At 37.3% G+C, this 22,022-nt stretch overlaps 1 protein-coding gene across 6 annotated transcripts in view; it reads left to right on the plus strand.

Annotated features, from left to right (window-relative positions):
• MFSD14B (major facilitator superfamily domain containing 14B) overlaps positions 1 to 22,022 on the plus strand; it is a 130,825-nt gene that overhangs the window by 10,145 nt on the left and 98,658 nt on the right. The window lies entirely within an intron of this gene.

Raw genomic sequence — 22,022 nt, forward strand, 5'->3', positions numbered from 1 at the left:
AGTCAAGTCCTTTGCCTCCTTTTAAATTGGGTTATTTGGATTAACTCTTATCAGATGCACACTTACAAATGTTTTCTCTATAGGTTGTCTTTCACTGTGTTGATCTTGTCCATTGATGTACAAGTTTTAAATTTTTATAAAGTCCAGTTTTATCTGTTTTTACTTTTGTTTTGTGTGTTTTTTGGTACCATATCCAAAAAAAATCATTGTCAAATCTAGTATCATGAAGCTTTTCCTCTGTGTTGTCGTCCGAGAGTTTTAGAGTTTTAGGTCTTATGTTTAGGTGTTTTTTTTTTCTTTCCTGATTATCTTAAACTACTAATTTATTTCTCTCCATAGGTCTTCAGTTCATTTTAAAAGTTTGTAATTTTAATGAAGCCCAATATCTGTTGTTTCTTTTGTTGCTTGTCATTTTGGAGTCGTGTCTAAGAATCCATTCCTAAATCCAAGATTTACCTCTGTTTTCTAGGAGTTTTATGGTTTTAGCTTAGGTCATTCATCTATTTTGTGTTAATTTTTGTATGTGGTGTGAGGTAGGGGTCCACCTTCATTCTTTATATGTGGAAATTGAATTGTCTTAAGCACAGTTAGTTGGAGAGACTGTTCTTTGCTCATTGAATGGATTTGACACTGTTTTTTGGCAACAGTCAATTGGATGTGCAGCTGCTAAGTTGCTTCAGTCGTGTCCTACTCTGCGACACCATAGACGGCAGCCTACCAGGCTCCCGTGTCCCTGGGATTCTCCAGGCAAGAACACTGGAGTGGGTTGCCATTTCCTTCTCCAACGTGTGAAAGTGGAAAGTGAAAGTGAAGTTGCTCAGTCGTGTCCAACTCTTAGTGACCCCATGGACTGCAGCCTACCAGGCTCCTCCATCCATGGGATTTTCCAGGCAAGAGTACTGGAGTGGAGTGCCATTGCCTTCTCCACAATTGGACATAGATACAGGAATTTCTTTGTGGACTCTCAGTTTTATTCAGTTGGTATGTATGATAGCCTCCTTCTTGCTTCTATATTGACAAGTTCCGATATACGATGATCTTTGAGTTTGGGGTTATGCGTGGGACAACCTTATATTTTTTCCAGTTGGCAGCAGATGACCTGATTGACAAAAGTCAGATGTCCTCATTCATCTGAACTTTTCAAGCCATGTTGGGAAAGCAGTTGAAGGGGTTGGTGAAAATAATCTTTCACCTAGGTACACACTGTCTAGGGCAGACTTCTTAGTTCTGGGAAAGAAATGGGTGAGTAAATAAAGGTCTATGCTTTACTTTGCCTGAGAAACTGTCTACCTTTGACTTCTATTATCCCTTAACTGAAGTTGTTGTAGTCCAGGCTACCTGCTGTATATATGTCCTGATTCTATTTGTGGAGAAAGAACGGCAGTATAAGTAATACAAATGGTTAGTAGCATGTACTCTGGAGGTATGTGACTCTCCAGATGTAATACCAGCTTTGGCACTTATTAATCATGTGAATTGGGAAATTCCTTAAATTCTGTGCGTCTGAGTTTTGTCATCTATAAAATGGGGACAATTCCTATCTCAAAAGATTATAGTTAGAATAAAATGATAGTTATGTGCTTTTATCAAGGTGTCTGTTGCTGTAAAAGGATAATTTTTGCCTGTTTATATCTCAGGACCTTTTGTAATAGACTGTCCCTGACCTGTGTTCCTGTCCTTCATAGTGTTTATTTCCATTTTAAATTGTACATTACATGAAGTGGGAGCAGGGATAGTTTCTTCTATTGCTACTATTATTCTAAGAATCTAGCTGACATATAGCAGAACTCAGCAAATATGTGTTGAATGAATTGATCTCTTGGAGTGATTGATGTTTTTCTTTTGGCTGTGCCGCTTGGCTTATGGGATCTTAGTTCCCCAAACTGACTAAGGGCAATAAAAGTGCCAGGTCCTGGACTGATAGGGAACACCCTGGAGTTGAATATTTTTATTGTTAAAGAATGCTGGTGGAGGTGGGTGGGAGAGAGGCTCAAGAGGGAGGGGATATATGTATATTTAATAACTGATACACATTGTACAGCAGAAGCCAACACAACATTGTAAACCAATTATCCTCTAATTAAAACTAAATATTTTCAAATAAAAAAAAAATAGAATCCTGATAGAAGTAGAATATTTACAGAAGCAGTTCTTGGGATCTTGATTTGCTTTAAGTTGGGTGGCAATTGGTAAATTAAGTTGGAGAACTCGATGAGGAAAAAGTTATTTTATATATATCTTATGAATTCTTGATCTTACCAACTGTGTCATTTATTCAGCTATTTAATGTAGAACTGAGAAAATTTTTATAATTTCTGTGGAAATTATTTCAGCTGAAGAAATAGGCAGTAAAACTGCTTTTCCAACTTGCATTTCAATATTTAATAATGTTAGGAGAAAGAAAAGCACACTTTTAGGTAATAGTCATTTACTTGTATTTTAAAACCATTTGTGTTCTTCTCCTTGTGTTTGTATTTTAAAAGCTTTCTAATAAAAAAATTATTTTTGATGGGGCATTTTACTAACCAGGTAGGTACAAATGATATAGGCAAAAAGCATATGTAAAAATTATTAAAATATTGAAGGCTCATAGTGAAACATTTTTCACATACGTCTTTTATAGTGATGCAGAGATGGCTGACTGAATCTTATGGCAGTAATTTCCAACTCTGGAGTACCAACTTTTAATTAGAATATATTTGTTCAGAAGTATAATAGAGACGATAGTTTATATAGTTACAGACTTGGTTCAATCTCAAATATTTTCATTTTTAACAGGTTAAGTGTGCATGATGCAATAATGTATTTGATAAAGGGATTTATTATTGTACATAAGTCCAGGAACAGTGTGCTTAGCTTAGCAGTTTAATATCACCCCTTGGTGTGCCTCGAAGGCTCACTGCATTCACAGACTTTGCTTTTTTCAGTATGTTGACTTCTGGTCTTTAGGATCAACCCATTGTGGTTTCAAGATGGCTAACTGCTCAAGTAACATGTCCTTACACAGTAATGCCCCTAAACTGGGTGGGAAGAGGTATTTCACTGTGGTTTTGATTTGCATTTCTTTGATGGCTAGAGTTGAGCATCTTTTCATGTGCTTATTGACCACTTGTTTGTCTTCTTTTGCCCATTTTTAAATTGGGTTGTCATTTTATTAGTGAGCTCTAAGAGCTCTTTATATATTATTATATCAGATCCTTTATCACAGGGATCCCCAACCTTCCAAGATCTAATAATGCCTAATGGATCTGGGGTGGAGCTGATATAATATTAATAGCAATAAAGTACACAATAAATGTAATGGTGCTTGAATCATCCCAAGATCAACCCCACCCCCCACACCATGGGAAAATTGTCTGGTCCCTGGTGCCAGAAAGGCTGAGTACTGCTGCCTTATCAGATACAAGTTTTGCAAATATTTACTTCCATTCCATTTTCATTTTATAGAGCACAAGTTTTAATTTTGCTTCAAATTTTTTTCTTCTAGTTTTATTGAGATATAATCATGAATTGGTTATCACAATAAACTTAATGAGCATCCATCATCTCATGGATGCAAAGTTAAAGACAAAAATTTTTTTGTGTGATGAAACTCTTAGGACTTACTATCTTAATTTTCATATATAACATACAGTGATGTTCATTATATGTATCATATTGTATGTTATATTCCTAGTACTTATAACTGGAAATTCATACCTTTTGACCTTCTTATGCAATCCCTCCCCCCAATCTCTGGTAACCACAGATTGGCTCTCTTTTTCTATGAGTTTGTTTCTTTGTTTTTGAAGTAAAACTGACCTGGAACACTGTGGGAAGATCCCTTGTAGAAGGGAATGACCACCCACTTAAGTATTCTTGCCTGGAGAATCCCATGGTCAGAGGAGCCTGGCAGGCTACAGTCCATGGAGTTGTAGAGTCGGAATGACTGAGTGACTAACGCTTTCTTTCTGTATTTTAAGTTGCTGATCTCTTAAGTTTAAATACATCTTAACAACACTGCATTTTTATTCCTGTTACCCTACAGTTACTGTTTTTGACATTCTATTTTACATCTTTTTGTTTTCTATATCCCTTATCTGCCTATCATAGATAGATGATTTTGCTAATTATTGCTAGCTGATTTTGCTAATTATCCCTGCTGGCTTTATACATGGCTTATTTATTAGCTGCTTTGTGTTTATCTTTACAGATGAGATTTTTCATTTTACATTTTCTTGTTTCTAGTTGTGGCCTTTGTTTTCTAGCTTAGAGAAGTCCCTTTTAACACTCTTGTAAAGTTGATTTGGTGGTGTTGAACAAGCTTTTGCTTGTCTGTAAAACTTTTGATCTTGCCATCAAATCTGAATGAAATTCTTTGTAGGTCTTTTTCCTTTCATCATTTTAAATATTGTGCCACTCCCTTCTCATCTGCTTAGTTTAGGCTTAGACATCAGCTGATAGCCTTATGGTAGTTCACTTGTACTTAACTTGTAGCTTTCAGTATTCTCTCTTTATTTTTGCCATTTTAATTACTACTTATCTTGGTGTGGTCCTCTTTGGGTTGACCATGTTTCAGATGTCCGTGATTCCTGGACTGTTTGGGATGTCTCTTTCCTTTCCCCAGTCAAGGAAATGTTCAGCTATTGTTTCTTCAAGTAAGTTTTTTCTTTTCTCCTTCTGGGCCCCTGTAATACTTGTATTATAGTATGCTTGATGTTGTCCTAAAGGTCTTTTACATTGTGCTCCTTTTTTTCTGTTCTACCTTTTTTCAGTTGTGCTTTAGTTTTTTCTACTAAGCTTTCAGCTTGCTGATCCGTTCCTCTGTACCATTCTCTCTCGTTCATTCCTTCTAGTGGATTTTTCATTTCATGCATTGTATTCTTCATCTCAGGTTGGCTCTTCTTTATATTTACTTGCTATTATATATGCATAAAAGTTTAACTCTTTGTTAAACACAAATTTTTTATTTTAATGGAGTCCACCATAACTTTTTCTTGCATGGATGGTGATGATAATATTGTGTATACAAGCTTATCATGAAACTAAGGGACCTAATTTTGGAGTCTGTGATCTATTTTGAATTACTTTTTTTTTAAAAATTAATACTATATATATACATAACATGTTGAATGTTTTTAAATGTATGGTTCAGTGACATTTGAATACATTAGAATTGTTATGCAACCATTACTATTGTCCATCTCCAGAACTTTTCATTATCCCAAACTGAACTCAGTCAGTACCCATTAAACTATTAACTCCCCATTTCCCTGTCCTCCCAGCCCCTGGCAACCACTGTCTACTTTCTGTCTTTATGAATCTGACTACTTTAGGTACCTAGTATAAATAGAATCATACAGCATCTGTCCTTTTATGACTGGCTTATTTCACTTAGCATAATCTCTTCAAGGTTTATCCATGTTGTAACATATCAGAGTTTCCTGTCTTTGTTGCTGAAAAATATTCCATTACATTCCTATAGCATATTTTGTTCATACATTAATACACCAGTGGACACTTGGGTGGCTTCTACCTTTTGGTTGTTGTGAATAATGCTACTACGAATGTAGATGTAAATACCTCTTTAAGACCCTGCATTCAGTTCTTTTGCATATAGAAAGTAGAATACTGGATCTATTTTAAATTTTATTAGGAACCCCATACTGTTTTTCACAATGGCCATAGCATATTACATTCTCACTAATAGTGCACCAGGGTTCCAATTTCTCTGTATCTTTGTCAGCACTTGTTATTTTCTGGTTTTAATTTTTGTTTTTCACTCTTAGACATCCTAATAAACACAAAGTAATATCACATTTTTCTTTTGGTTTTCATTCCCTAATGATTAGTGATATTGAGCACCCCTTCATGTATTTATTTCTTCTTGCCCAATTTTTGATTTGTGTGTGTGTATGTGATATGCTCTGGATATTAATCTTTTATCTGATATGTGATTTGCACATTCTCCTATGAGTTGTCTTTTCCTTCTGTTAATAATGTCCTTTGATACAAGGACATTAAATACAAAAGGTTTTTTTTTTTTTTGAGTATAATTATTTTTATTTAGAGTTGTAGGTAAGGCTATCAACATATGGATTTCTTGTATTACTTTTTAAAAAAATTTTAATTGGACAATACTTACCTTACAGCATTGTGATGGTTTTTGCCATACATGAATCAGCCATAGGCACACATATGTTCCCTCCCCTGAACCCCCTACTTCCCACCTTCCTCCCCATGCTGTCCCTCCACATTGTCACAGAGCAGCAGAGAGGTTTGTGTTTTGATCAAGTTCAGTGTATCTATTTTTTTCTTTTTCTCTCAGTGTTACTATCCAATAAATCATTGCCAAGTCCAGTGTCATGAAGCTTTTGTTTTATGTTGTCATCTAAGTTTTATAGTTTTAGCTCCTATGTTCAAGGCATTGATCCATTTTGAGTTTGTTTTTTGCACATGAGAAAGTGAAAGTGAAAGTCACTCAGTCATGTCCAACCCTTTGGAATTCTCCAGGCCAGAATACTGGAGTGGGTAGCCTTTCCCTTTTCCAGGGGAATCTTCCTAAAGCAGGGATTGAACCCTGGTCTCCCGCATTGTGGGCAGATTCTTTACCAGCTGAGCCACCAGGGGAGCCCTTTCTATACATGATGTAAAGTAAAAAGGTCTCCTTTATTCTTGTGCATGTGACTATCCCACTTCCCTAGCACTGTTCATTGAAGAAACTGTTCTTTCTCAATTGAATGGTCTTAGCACCCTTATTGCAAATTATTTGACCATTGTGCAAGTGTTATTTCTGGATTCTCTTATACTAATTTGGTCTACATGTCTGTCTTTATCACAGTACCACACTGTTTTGATTATTTTTGTATTGGGTTGGCAAAAAAGTTCATTCTGGTTTTTCCGTAAGATGGCTCTAGTAGTGCTTAGTTGTCTTTAAGTTCATTTAGAACAAGTTTGTTAGATTTTATTGTGACAGCTGTTATATCAGTATGCATTTAATAAAAAACCAAAATTGGTAAATTTTTGTGTAGCTATGTTAATATTGAAGATGGAAAAAACAACATTTTGGACACTATGCTTTATAATTTCAAGAAAGGTAAAAATGCAACTGAAATGCAAAACAAGAGAAAAAAAATACGTGCAGTGTTTGGAGAGGGTGCTGTGACTGACTGAATATGTCAAAAGTAGTTTCCAAAGTTTTATGCTGGAGATTTCTTGCTGAACAATGCTCCACAGTCAGGTAAACCAGTTGAAGTTGAAAGCAATTAAATCAACACATTAGTCGAGAACAGTCAATGTTATGTCATGCAGGAGATAGCTGACACATTCAAAATATCCAAATCAAGTGTTGAAAACCATTTGTACCAGCTTGGTTATGTTAATCACTTTGATGTTTGAGTTCCACCTAAATTAAGCCAAAAAAATCTTGACTATATTTCTGCACGTGATTGTCTACTTAAACATAATGAAAACATTCTGTTTTTAAAACAAATTGTTACAGGTGATGAACAGTGGATAGTGTACAATAATGTAGAAGTAAAGATATTATGGGGCAAGCAAAATGAACCACCAAGCAAATGAAAACCAAGGCTGGTTTTCATGCAAAGAAGGTGATGTTGTGTGTATGGTGGGATTGGAGGGAGTCTTCTATTATGGCTCCTTCTGGAAAACCAATTGATTATTTCCAACAAGTACAGCTCCAAGTTAGACAAACTAAAAGCAATACTTGACCAAAAAGCATCTGGAATTAGTCAACAGAAAACACATACTCTTCCATCATGATAACGCAAGACTGCATGTTTCCTTGGTGACCAGGCAGAAACTGTTGCATCTTGGCTGGGAAGTTCTGATTTATCCACTATATTAGCCAGACATTGTACTTCCAGATTTCCATTTATTTCAGTATTTATAAAATTCTCTTAATGGAAAAAGTTTCAGTTCCATGGAAGACTGTAGAAGGCACCTAGAGCAGTTCTTTGCTCAAAAAGATAAAAGCTTTGGATGATGGAATTTTGAAGTTGCCTGCAAAATGGCAGAAGGTAGTGGAACAAAATGGTGAATACATTATTCAATAAAGTTCTTGGTGAAAATTAAAAATATGTCTTTTATTTTTTAACTTAAAGCCAAAGGAACTTTTTAGCTAACCCAATAATATGTTTTCAAATCAGGAATTGTGAGAACTACAGGTTTGTTCTAATTTTTCTAGATTTCTTTTGGCTGTTCAAGGTTCCTTGAGAGTTCCGTATATGATCACAACATCTTAAATAGAAATACTTTTGATCCTTCCTTTCCATTTTGAATTTTTTTTTTTTCTTCCCTAATTACTCTGGCTAGAACTTCCACTACTGTGTTGAATATAAACTGTGAAAGTGGGCATCTTCCTGATCTTGGGTAAAAAGTTTTTTCCACCTTTGACTATTTTGATGTTAGGTATGGATTTTGCATATGTGCCCTTTATTATATTGAGATAGTTTCCTTAGATGCTTGTTTTTTGGATTTTTTTTTTTTTAACCATAGAAAGGTGTTAATTTTGTGGATGCTTTTTCTGCATCATTTGAGGTTGAGCATGTGAGTTTTTCCCCCTTCATTTTGATGTGGTGTATGTCATTGGTTGCTTTTCATATATGAACTGTTTTTACATTCCAGGAATAAATCTCACTTGGTCATGGTGTATAGCTCTTTTAGTATGCTGCTGCATTTGGTTTGCTAGTATTTTGTTAAGAACTATTGCATCAACAACATAGGAAAACTAGTCTTTAGTTGTCTTTTCTTGAAGTGTGTTTGTCTGACTTTATACAGGTAATGCTGTCATCATAGAGAGGCTTCATAGAATGTGTTCAGTTGTGAGAAGAGTTTGAGAGGGATTGGTGTTCTTTAAATGTTTGGTTTAAAGTGAAGCCATCAGATTCAGGGCTTTTCTTTGTCAGGAGGTTTTTGATCGCTGATTCATTCTTCTTACTAGTTCTAGGTCTGTTTTTATAATCTGTTCTTGATTCAGCCTTAGTAGATTCTGTGTTTCTAGGAATTTGTCCCTTTCAACTAGTTTATCCAATTTGTTGGCATACACATGCCTAAGTACTGAGTAATCCCTTGTGACATTTCTTTTATTTCTGATTTTAGCAATTTAAGTCTTCCCTCTATTTTTCTTGTTAGTTTTGCTAAAGATTTGCCAATATTTTGATATTTTCATAAATATCAACTTCTGATTTTGTTGCTTTTCTATATTGTGTTTACTTTTTCTATAATCTGTGCTTTCTTTCTTTCTTTTTTTTCCTTTTTTGCTTTGTGTTTGGTCTTTTCTAGTTTCTTACAGTGAAAAGCTAGATTCAGTTCAGTTCAGTTCAGTTCAGTTGCTCAGTCGTGCCCGACTCTTTGCGACCCCATGAATCGCAGCACGCCAGGCCTCCCTGTCCATCACCAACTCCCGGAGTTCACTCAGACTCATGTCCATCGAGTCGGTGATGCCATCCAGACATCTCATCATCTGTCATCCCCTTCTCCTCCTGCCCCAAATCCCTCCCAGCATCAGAGTCTTTTCCAATGAGTCAACTCTTCGCATGAGGTGGCCAAAGTAATGGAGTTTCAGCTTTAGCATCAATCCTTCCAAAGAACTGACTTCAAATCTTCTGTTATCAGGCATTTACAGCTATAAGTTTGCTTCTAAACACTGCTTTAGCTGCACTCAAGAAGATTTGATATGTTTTCCTTTTCCTTCATCTGATAGTTTGGTAACTTGTCTTGTGAGTTCATCTTTCACCCATCATCATTTTTAGGTGTACATTGATTAATATTCACATTTATGAATTTTCCAAATTTTTGTATGTTACTGACTTCTGGTTTCATTTCATTGTGGTCAAAAATATACTTTGTGTGATTTTTAATTCTTTAAAATTTATTCAGACTTGTTTTATAGTTTTTCATGTGCACATGAGAAGAATGTGTATTCTTCTGTAGTAGGGCAGGATACTCAACATCTGTCAGGTCTAGTTAGTGTACAGTGTTGGTGAAATCTTCTGTTTATTTGTCAATCTTGTCTAATTGTTCTATCCATTATTGGAAGTGGATATCAAAGTCTCCAGTTAATTGTTGATTTTTCTGTTTGGGCCTTTTTTAAAGGGTGTAGGTGCCAGTGGATGAGGGTGGTTGACTTAATGTTGCACACTATAAATATCTTTGATATTGATTGTGAGTGAAGTTGCTCAGTGATATCCAACTCTTTGTGACCCTGTGGACTGCAGCCTGCCAGGCTCCACCATCCATGGGATTTTCCAGGCAGTAATACCAGAGTGGGTTGACATTTCCTCCTCCAGGGGATCTTCCCAACCCAGGGATCAAACTCTGGTTTCCCACATTGCAGGCCAAATCTTTACCATCTGAGCCACCAGGAAAACTGTTTATATTGATCGTAAAGGGGTTCTGTAAATAAATATGACATATCACACTTTTAATGAAAAGTACAAAAGGTAAACAATTCATAGAAAAAAAATACAATGCCTAATAACCATAGGAAAGAAGCTCAATTTCATTTGTAATCAGGGAAATCCAAAATAGAATGAGATAATCATTTTTTAAAATCTAACAAAAATGTGAAACTTATTAGTAATCTTAGAATATGAGGAGACAGGTATTTTCAAGCACTCTTGATGTGGCAAGTTGTTTTTTTAATTTTTGGTAACTTAATAAATTTTTGGTGTTTTTACTATTTTGTTATGAATATACCCATGTATTCATCACCTTATTGTATATGAAACACTATCTCTTTTTTTTTTTTTTAGCTATAAATTTGTTTAATTTTTTAGTTGCAGGTAATTGCTTTACAGAATTTTGTTGTTTTCTGTCAATTCTCAATATGAATCAGCCATAGGTATACATATACCCCCTCCCTTTTGAACCTCCCTCCCATCTCCCTCTTCATCCCACCCCTCTAGGATGATACAGAGCCCCTGTTTGAGTTCCCTGAGACGTAAGAGCAAATTCCCACTGGCTATCTATTTTATATACGGTAATGTAGGTTTCCATGTTACTCTCTCCATACATCTCACCCTCTCCTCCCCTCTTCCTGTGTCTGTAAGTCTATTCTCTTTGTCTGTTACTCCACTGCTGCCCTGTAAATAAATTCTTCAGTACCATTTTTCTAAATTCCATATATTTGCATTAGTATACAATATTTATCTTTCTCTTTCTGACTTACTTCACTCTGTATAATAGGCTCTAGGTTCATCCACTTCATTAGAACTGACTCAAACGCATTCTATTTATGATTGAGTAATTACTTTGCCAACAAAGGTCTGTCTAGTCAAGGCTATGGTTTTTCCAGTGGTCATGTATGGATGTGAGAGTTGGACTGTGAAGAAAGCTGAATGCCAAAGAATTGATGCTTTTGAACTGTGGTGTTGGAGAAGACTCTTGAGAGTCCCTCGGACTGCAAGGAGATCCAACCAGTCCATCCTAAAGGAGATCAGTCCTGGGTGTTCATTGGAAGGACTGATGTTAAAGCTGAAACTCCAGTACTTTGGCCACCTCATGCAAAGAGTTGATTCATTGGAAAAGACTCTGATGCTGGGAGGGATTTGGGGCAGGAGGAGAAGGGGATGACAGATGATGAGATGGCTGGATGGCATCACCAACTCGATGGATATGAGTTTGAGTGAACTCCGGGAGTTGGTGATGGACAGGGAGGGCTGGCGTGCTGCGATTCATGGGGTCGCAAAGAGTCGGACACGACTGAGCGACTGAACTGAACTGAGCTGAATATTCAATTGTGTATATATACCACAGCTTCTTTATCCATTCATCTGTCGATGGACATCTAGGTTGCTTCCATGTTCTAGCTATTGTAAGTAGTGCTGCAATGAACAATGGGATACATGTGTCTTTTCCAGTTTTGATTTCCTCAGGGTATATGCCTAGGAGTGGTATTGCTGGGTCATATGGTGGTTTTATTCCTAGCTTTTTAAGGAGTCTCCATACTGTCTCCTATAGTGGCTGTATCAATTTACATGCCCACCAACAGTGCAAGAGCGTTCCCTTTTCTCCACACCCTCTCCAGCATTTATTGTTTGTAGGCTTTTTGATGATGGCCATTCTGACCACTGTGAGGTGATATCTCATTGTAGTTTCAATTTGCATTTCTCTAATAATGAGCAATGTTGAGCATCTTTTCACATGTTTGTTAGTCATCTGTATGTCTTCTTTGCAGAAATGTCTGTATAGGTCTTTTCCCACTTTTTGATTGGGTTGTTTGCTTTTCTGGTATTGAGTTGTATGAACTGCTTGTATATTTGAAATTGATCCTTTGTCAGTTGTTTCACTTGCTATTATTTTCTCCCATTTTGAGGGTTGTCTTTTCACCTTGCTTATAACTTCCTTAGCTGTACAAAAACTTTTAAGTTTAATCAGGTCCCACTTGTTTACTTTTGTTTTTATTTCCATTACTCTAGGAGGTGCGTCATAGAGGATCTTGCTGTGATTTATGTCATCGAGTGTTCTGCCTATGTTTTCTTTTAAGAGTTTTATAATTTCTGGTCTTACATTTAGGTCTTAAATCCATTTTGAGTTTATCTTTGTGTATGGTGTTAGTAAGTGTTCTAATTTCAGTCTTTTACATGTTGCTGTCCAATTTTCCCAGCATCATTTATTGAAGAGGCTGTCTTTGCCTTATTGTATATTCTTGCCTGCTTTGTCAAAAATAAGGTACCCATAGGTGCATGAGTTTATTTCTGGGCTTTCTATTTTGTTCCTTTGGTCTGTATTTCTGCTTTTGTGCCAGTAGCATACTGTCTTGGTGACTGTAGCTTTGTAATATAATCTGAAGTCAGGAATGTGGATTCCTCCAGCTCCATTCTTCTTTTTCAAGACTGCTTTGGCTATTCTGGGTCTTTTGTGTTTCCATATGAATTGTGAAATTTTTTGTCTAGTTCTGTGTAAAATGCCATTGGTAATTGGATGGGGATCGTATTGAATCTGTAGACTGTGTTTGGTAATATAGTCATGTTCACAATATCAATTGTTTCTACTCAGGAACATGGAATATCTGTCCATCTGCTTTTGTCATCTTTGATTTCATTCATCAGTATCTTATAATTTTCTTTGTACATTTCTTTTGTCTCTTTCGGTAACTTTATCTCTAGATATTTTATTCTTTTTGTTACAGTGGTGAATGGGATTGATTCTTTCTCTTTTGATTTATTATTGTTAGTATATAGAAATGCAGGTGATTTCTCTGTATTGATTTTGTTTCCTATGACTTTTCTAAATTCACTGTTTAGATCTACTAATTTTCTGATAGTATGTTTAATGTCTGGTGTACTATTATGTCATCTGCACACAGTGAGAATTTCTTTTCTGATCTGGATTCCTTTTAATTTTTTTCTTCTCTGATTGCTGTAGCTAGCACTTCCAAAACTATGTTGAATAATAGTGATAAAAGTTGACACCCTTGTCTTGATCCTGATCTTAGGGGGAATGCTTTCAGTTTTTCACCATTGAGAATAATGTTTGCTGTAGGCTTATCATGTATGGCCTTTACTATGTTGAGGTAAGTTCTGTGCCCATTATTTGAAGTGTTTTAATCGTAAATGGGTGCTGAATTTTGTCAAAGGCTTTTTCTGCACCTATTGAGATTATCATATGGTTTTTATCTTTCAATTTGTAAATATGGTGCATCACATTGATTGATTTGCGTATATTGCATATATTTTTTGCATCTCTGGAATAAACCCAACTTGATCTGGTTTATAAGCTTTTTGATATCTTGTTGAATTCTGTTTGCTAAAATTCTCTTGAGGATTTTTGTTTCTATGTTCATCAGTGATATTGGCCTGTAGTTTTCTTTTTTTGTGTGTTGTCTTTGTCTGGTTTTGATATCAGGGTGATGGTAGCCTCATAGAATGAGTTTGGAAGTGTTCCTTCCTCTGCAGTTTTTTTAAAGAGTTTTAGAAGGATAGGCATTAGCTCTTTTTTAAATGATAGAATTCTCCTGTGATTCTGGTCCTGGGCTTCTGTTTTTTGGGGGGAGATTTTTCGTCACAGTTTCAATTTCAGTGCTTGTAATTGCTTTGTTTATCATTTCCATTTCTTCCTGGTTCAGTCTTGGAAGGTTAAATTTTTCTAAGGATCTGTCCATTTCTTCCACGTTGTCCATTTTATTGCTGTGTGTTTGTTCATAATGATCTCTTAGACTTCTTTGTATTTCTGCATTGTCTGTTGTAACGTCTCCTTTTTCATTTCTGATTTTGTTGATTTGATTAGTCTCTTTTTTTCTTGATTAGTCTGGTTGAAGGTTTGTCGATTTTGTTTATCTTCTCAAAGAACCAGTTTTAAGTTTTATTAATCTTTACTATTGTTTCTTTCATTTTCAATTATTTCTGCTCTGATGTTTATGATTTGTTTCCTTCTGCTAATTTTGCAGGATGGAGGGGGGTGTGTGGTTTGTTCTTTTTCCAGTTGTTTTAGGTGTAAACTTACATTGTCTCTTTGATGTTTTTCTTATTTCTTTAGGTAGGATTGTATTGCTGTAAACTTCCCTCTAAGAACTGTTTTTGCTACATCCTGTAGGTTTGAGTTGTCTTGTTTTCATTGTCATTTATTTCTAGAAATTTTTTGATTTCCCTTTTGATTTCTTTATTAACCTGTTGGTTATTTAGAAACGTATTGTTTAATCTCCATGGGTTTGTGTTTTTTACAGTTTTTTTTTTTCTTGTAATTGATATCTAGTCTCTTAGCGTTGTAGTTGGAAAAGATGCTTGATATGATTTCAATTTTCTTAAATTTACTGATGTTTGATTTGTGACCCAAGATGTGGTCTATCCTGGAGAATATTCCATGTGCACTTGAGAAGAATGTGTATTCTGTATTTGGATGGAATGTCCTGAAGATATCAATGAGATCCATCTCATCTAATGTATCATTTAAGACTTGTGGTTCCTTATTAATTTTCTGTTTTGATGATCTGTCCAGTTCATTGGTGTGAGTGGGGTGTTAAAGTCTCCTACTATTATTGTGTTACTGTCAATTTCTCCTTTTATGTCTCTTATTGTTTGTCTTACATGTTGAGGTGCTCCTATGTTGGGTGGATAGATATTAACAATTGTTATGTCTTCCTCTTGGATTGATCTCTTGTTCATTATGTAGTGTTCCTAACCTCTTGTAATAGTCTTTATTTTAAGGTCTATTTTGTCTGATATGAGGATTGCCACTCCAGCTTTCTTTTGCTTTCCAATTGCATGGAATATATTTTTCCATCCTCTCACTTTCAGTCTATATATGTCTTTAGGTCTGAAGTGGGTTTCTTATAGACAGCATATATATGGGTCTTGTTTTTATATTCATTCAGCCAGTCTGATTCTTTTGGTTGGAGCATTTAATTCATTTACATTTAAGGTAGTTATTGATATTCCTATTTCCATTTTTTTAATTGTTTGGGCTTGATTTTGTAAATTGTTTTCTTCTTTTGTATTTATTGACTATACAAGTCCCTTTAATATTTGTTTTAAAGCTGGTTTGGTGGTACTGAATTCTCTTAACTTTTGCTTGTGCTCAAAGCTTTTGATTTCTCCATGAATTTTGAATGAGATCTTTGCTGGGTAGCGTAATCTTGGTGGTAGATTTAAAAGGGAATTTCAGTACTTTAAATATATCTTACCATTCTCTTCTGGCCCACAGTTTCTGCTGAAAGATCAGCTGTTAAACATATGGGGTTTACCTTGTATGTTACTTGTTACTTTTTCCTTGCTGCTTTTAATAAATTCTTTCTTTGTGTTTAATCTTTGTTAGTTTGATTAGTATGTGTCTTGGCGTGTTTCTCCTTGTGTTTATCCTGTATGGGACTCCTTGTGCCTCTTGGATTTGATTGACTATTTCACTTTTCCGTGTTGGGGAAATTTTCAACTATAATCCCTTCAAAAATTTTCTCATACCCTTTCTTTTCTCTTCTTCTGGGACCCCTCTTTTCAAATGTTGGTGTGTTTAATATGGTCCCAGAGATCTCTGAGACTATCCTCAGTTCTTTTCATTCTTTTTATTTTATTCTGCTCTTCAGAAGTTATTTCCACCATTTTATGTTCCAGTCACTGATTTGTTCTTTTGCTTCAGATATTCTGTTATTGATGTCTTATAGTGTATTTTTAATTTTAGTAATTGTGTTGTTTGTTCTTTAATTCTTCTAGGTCTTTGTTAATTGATTGTTGTATTTTCTCCATTCTATTTTCAAGGTTTTTAATCATCTCTACTATCATTACTCTGAATTCTTTTTTAGGTAGCTTGCCTATTTCCTCTTCATTTATTTGGACTTCTGTGTTTCTAGTTTGTTCCTTCATTTGTGCAATATTTCTCTGCCTTTTCATTATTTTTTTTAAAACTTCCTGTGTTTGAGGTCTCCTTTTTCCAGGCTTCAAGGTTGAATTTTTTCTTCCTTTTGATTTCTACCCTCCTCAGTTTGGTCCATTGGGTTGTGTAAGCTTCATGTAGTGTGAGATTTGTGCTGAGTTTTTTGTTTGTTTTGTTTTCTTTTGTCTTGTTTTTCCTCTGATGGACAAGGCTGAGTGAGGTGGTAATCCTGTCTGCTGATTATTGGGTTTGTAGTTTTGTTTTGCTTGTTTTTTGGATGAGGCATCCTGTATGGTGTTTGGGTGATGCCAAGTCTTGTATTCAGGTGGTTTCCTTTGTTTGAGTTCTCACTATTTGATACTTAGGGTTAGTTCTCTGGTAGTCTAGGGTCTTGGAATCAGTGCTCCCACTCCAAAGGCTCAGGGCTTGATCGTTGGTCAGGAATGAAGATTCCACAAGTGGTTTGTTATGGCATTAAGTGAGATTAAAACAAATACCCAAAGATGAAAAACCGAAGATGAACCCCAGACAAATGGCAGTTGCAAATCAGGCGAATAAAAATTAAAATAATGGAATAGAAACATACACATTCAAAAGCAAAATTAAAACAGTCCAACAAAAATAAAGTACAATAAATTGAGCCAGTGAACAAAGGAAACCAAAAATTTTGTCTACCAGTTAAGAATAAAACTAACTAAGCACAAATTGGAAAACAAAACTAAAGCAAGGTGCCAAGTTAGGAATAAAGCAATGAAAACAAAACTAACAAATATGTTCAGGGAAAAGGAAAGAAAGAAAAGAAAAGAATAGACATGCAAAGTTAAATAGAGGTAGATTAAGAATGTTTGTATACAGTAAAGAATAACTGCAAGAGGAAAAGATTAGTAGGAAAAGCAAGCAAAGAAATGTAGAAAAAAATAACAATAGGTTTTAAAAAATTAAAAGTTAAAATTTAAAAAAGAGGAAAGAAAATAAAAAAGAAAAACTGAAACTCCACTGAACTACAAAAGCCCAATGTAGAGGCAGAGGTTTATAACACTAAAAAGTAATTTAACAACAACAAAAATTCAAACACTTGATTAGATTTCATCATGCCAATAAATCAACAACTACAACAGAGGGGGGGAGAAAAGAAAAAAGAGAAGAAAAAATCCAAAAGAAACTATGGAACAAGTCAAAACATAAGAATAATAAATACATTTCTAGAGTCACTGCTGTCAGAGTCCTTTCCCTTGTTGGGAGTCACGTCCATCTCACCTCCCTAGGATGCCCTGTGCTGATCTCTGGACGTGCTGTGGGGGCAGCTCAGATTCTAATCTGGCCCTGCCCCTATGTGTTCTTGCCAATAATGTCCACAGCTATCAGAACTAGTGTGTTTTCTTTGGTGGGAGCTCTCAATGTCCTTTTATAACACAGACACAGAATCTGCCTAGTTGATCATGTGGATTTATCTGTAACTTGTACAGCTGGTGGGAAGGTTTTGGGTCTTCTTTCTTAGCCACAGTGCACCTGGGTTTCAACTGTGGTTTTATTTCCACCTCTGCATGTGGATCATCCACTGGGTTTTGCTCCTGAGGCTGCCCTGGAGGACTTGCATCTGCCCCAGTGAAAGCCAGGTATGAAGGTGGTGCAGGTGCTTGGGTTGCAGGGGTTCTGGCAGCACCAGGCACTCAGTGGGGTTGGTGGCTAGCGCAGCAGGAAATATAGTGTTCTAGAAGGGTATGGCAACCAGTTTTGGCCTGTACACTCTAGTATTCTTGCCTGGAGAACTCTCCTGACAGAGAAGCCTGGCAGGCCACAGTTCACAGGGTTGCAAAGAGTTGGACACAACAGAAGCGACCTCGCTTGCATAGATGTCAGAGTATTTTTGCATGTGGCAGCTTTGGCTCAGTGAAGGTTGAGCATGAAGGTGGCATAGCTGCCTGGGTCACGGGGACCCTGGCTGTTCCAAGTGTGCTTGGAAAGGACTGCCTCTGCCTCAGGAGTTATGGCTCTATCAGAGTGTTTTTTCGAGCCTTTGGTAGCTGGTGATCAGAAGGCCTCTTTGGCTAGTCTTTCTCTGCAGCCCTGCCCGTTCAGGTAATTAGAGGGCTCCTTTGCTGGGGATCCTTTTCTGTTTTTTGTCATGTCAGGCACATAGAGGGGTCCCCTGGCTGGAGTCCTGCTCTGTAGATTGACACATCAGGTACTTAATGGGGCACGCTGGGTGGGGTCCTACTCTGTGGTTCGCCCTCTCAGGCAGTTGATGGGCCAGCCTCTATGTTGTTCAGCTACCGATGCTGGCGTTTGGAGAGAGAGAGGCTATGGTGATGGCTCCACGCCCAACGCGTGACTCAGCAGTATTGCCTTTCTCCCATGGCTGCCTTGCTTTCCTCTGCAGGCATGTCCCACCACAGTCTCCTCCCTCACATCCCCTCTATCCATCTCTGCGCAGTCAACAGCAGGCCTCGCCCTGGGATTGCTCCACAATCCCTAAACTCCAGCCCCCAGCCGCTGTATCTTCTAGGGCACCTGCGTCCCTGTCCAGGGTATGTATGGCTGTGGCAAGGACTGTCTGATTCTCATTCCATTTAGGCTGCCACAGATCAGGTTTTCACTCTCAGCCTTAAATGTTTCTTCTCTGACTCAGACAGTTACCCCAATGTGGTGTTCAGATCCCTGCTTCAGTTCCCCCACCCGATGAAGGCAGGTCCAGTTTTACTGTTTACTAACACTCCTTTTTTCCCCCCTAGTTCATTCATTCTACCAAGTTTCGCATAGTTCTATATATTATTTTCTGCTGGTCAGGTACTCCTGTCCCCTCTCAGCTGGTGTGCTGCATGCACTTCTGTGTCGAATGTGTATTCCTGATGTATCCATGGAGAGAGATGTACTCCATGCCCCCCTACTCCTCTGCCATGTTGTTCTTGAAACATTATCTCTTTTTCATCTATATTTTGTGTAAACAGGTCTTTAAATATCACCTGAATTGCTTCCCTGGTGGCTTAGATGGTAAAGCGTCTGACTACAATGCGGGAGACCTGGGTTCCATCCCTGGGTTGGGAAGATCTGCTGGAGAAGAAAATGGCAATCCACTCCAGTGCTATTGCCTGGAAAATCCCATGGACAGAGGAGCCTGGTAGGCTACAGTCCATGAGGTCACAAAGTGTTGGGCACGACTGAGCAACTTCACTTTCACTCTCTGTGTATTCTTGCCATCTCTTTTTAATCTCTTATGCTTCTGTTCCTTACTGTTTCTATCCTTTATCATACCCACCCTTGCATGTACTATTCGCTTGATAACTCCAGTTTTCTTGAAGAGGTATCTAGTCTTTCCCATTCTATCATTTTCCTCTATTCTTTGCACTGTTCCTGTGAGAAGTCCTTGTTATCTCTCCTTGGTGTTGTCTAGAACTCTGTTCAGTTGGATATATCTTTCCTTTTCTCCCTTGCTTTTTTCCTTCTCTTCTTTCCTCAGCTATTTGTAAAGCCTCCTCGGATAACCACTTTGCCTTCTTTCATTTCTTTTTCTTTGGGATGTTTTGGTCAGTGACTCCTGTACAATATTATGAATCTGTCCATAGTTCTTAATGTACCCTGGTCACCAGGGCTCATCCTTTTATTCATCACTTCCATGTATAATCATAAAGAATTTGATTTAGGTTGTACCTGAATGGCCTACTGGTTTCCCTACTTTCTTCAATTTAAGATCTGAGCCACAGTCAGCTCCAGGCCTTGTTTTTGCTGACTGTAAGAGCTTCTCCATCTTTGGCTGTAAAGAATATAATCAGTCTGATTTCGGTGTTGACCATTTGGTGGTGTCCTTGTGTAGGATTGTATCTCGTGTTGTTGGAAGAGGTGTTTGTTATGATCAGTGTGTTCTCTTGACAAAAATCTGTTAGCCTCTGCCCTTCTTCATTTTGTACTCCAAGGCCAAACTTGCTTACAATTCTGGGTATCTCTTGAGTTCCTGTTTTTGCATTCCAATCCCTTATAATGAAAAGGACATCTTCTTCAGTGTTAGTTCTAGAAGGTCTTATAGGTGTTCATAGAACCATTTAGTTTTAACTTCAGCATCCTTGGTTGGGGCACAGACTTGGATTACTGTGATGTTGAATGGTTTGCCTTGGAAATGAACTGAGACAATTCTGTTATTTTTGAGATTGCACCCAAGTACTGCATTTGGGACTCTTGTTGACTAACCTAATATTCCAGGTTCCTCTGTGTGCTGCTGATCCCCGCTCACAGTGCCAGTGGTCTTGCTCATCCTGTTCATCTGTCTGCATTGTTCGCTGAACCCATGGCAGGCAAGGTGCGAGCTAAGAGGCTGGAAAAAAATGCTAGGTTCCATGGGAACTGCAGATACATTTATTCTCTCCTGGCTGGTGCAGCAGCCATAGCATTAGACAGAACACAACATAACCACACACAACCCTTCAGGGCTTTTCCAAGTGAAGTTTTTACTGGTGTACCTCACAGAGTAGCCCATGACCAAGCAAGTACCTCGTGATGCACATGTGCAGCACTGTAAGTGATCTCAGATGTTCCATAATTGTGCAGGGTCATTGTTTACAGAGCATGGGGCGAGAGAGCCTGACCACACCATCCTGGCTACTTTGCTCTTTCCCCACACTATGCAGTACTGTTCTTTATAGCCTCAGAGTTTACTTTCACCACCAGCCACCATCACAGCTGAGCATTATTTCTGCTTTGGCCCAGCTACTTCATTCTTTTTGGAGCTATTTGTAATTGTCTTCCACTCTTTCCCAGTAGTATCATGAAGTCGCTCAGTCGTGTCCTACTCTTCGTGACCCCATGGACTAGCCCACCAGGCTCCTCCATCCATGGAATTTTTTAGGCAAGAGTACTGGATTGGGTTTCCATTTCCTTCTCCAGTAATATATTGGACACAGTCTGACCTGGCGGGCTCATCATCTGGTGCCATATCTTTTTGCCTTATATTGTTCATGGAGTTCTCATGGCAAGAATACTGGAATGGCTTGCCATTCCCTCCTCCAGTGGACCACATTTTGTCAGAACTCTCCACTATGACCCATCCATTTTGTGTGGCCTTGCATGACATATGCCCCATTGCCATGACAAGGCTATGATTCATGAAGGGACGTAATGACTTTAAGCCCATTAATAGTTAATTGCCTGGACTTACTATTTCATTGAGCTTACAAAGTGTGAAGATAATAAGTTAATCATTCCTTTTTCATTCATTATCAAAATTCTTAAAAAGAACTTTAGCTAATCAGTGTTTGGTTATCCTGAGATGTAGAAAAGGGGAATACATGCTTCTCTCTCATTTTTTCACACATTTACCAGTTTTCAGAATAATAGCTTAGTTTTCTAACATCCACCAAAGATCTTACATTTCAATTCATGCAGATATTGCCCTTCTTACTCAGTCCTTCCCCACTGGGGGTCCCTTTAGATTGGTTCCTGAATCTTTTGATATGACCAGAGTTGTCTATAGCATCTTTGCTTTTGGCAAAATATGTTCCAAGATCGTGTACATTTTTTGACCGAAAACCTTTAGTCAACTTATTGTCAAAAATTTCAGTTTTCTTTTAGTGGGAAATGATGTTTCAAGACCACAATCTGTGCTCTAGGAGGTGTTCACTCCTGTTAGGTGGCTCATTTTTTGTACACTTTTTCAGTGAATAGAATTAGGAAATCCTATTTTCCTTTAAGGTAATTATACCACAATCTATATTAATATTTTTAAATCA

The sequence above is a fragment of the Bos javanicus genome, chromosome 8 (genome assembly GCF_032452875.1).
Source record: "Bos javanicus breed banteng chromosome 8, ARS-OSU_banteng_1.0, whole genome shotgun sequence".
NCBI lineage: Eukaryota > Metazoa > Chordata > Mammalia > Artiodactyla > Bovidae > Bos > Bos javanicus.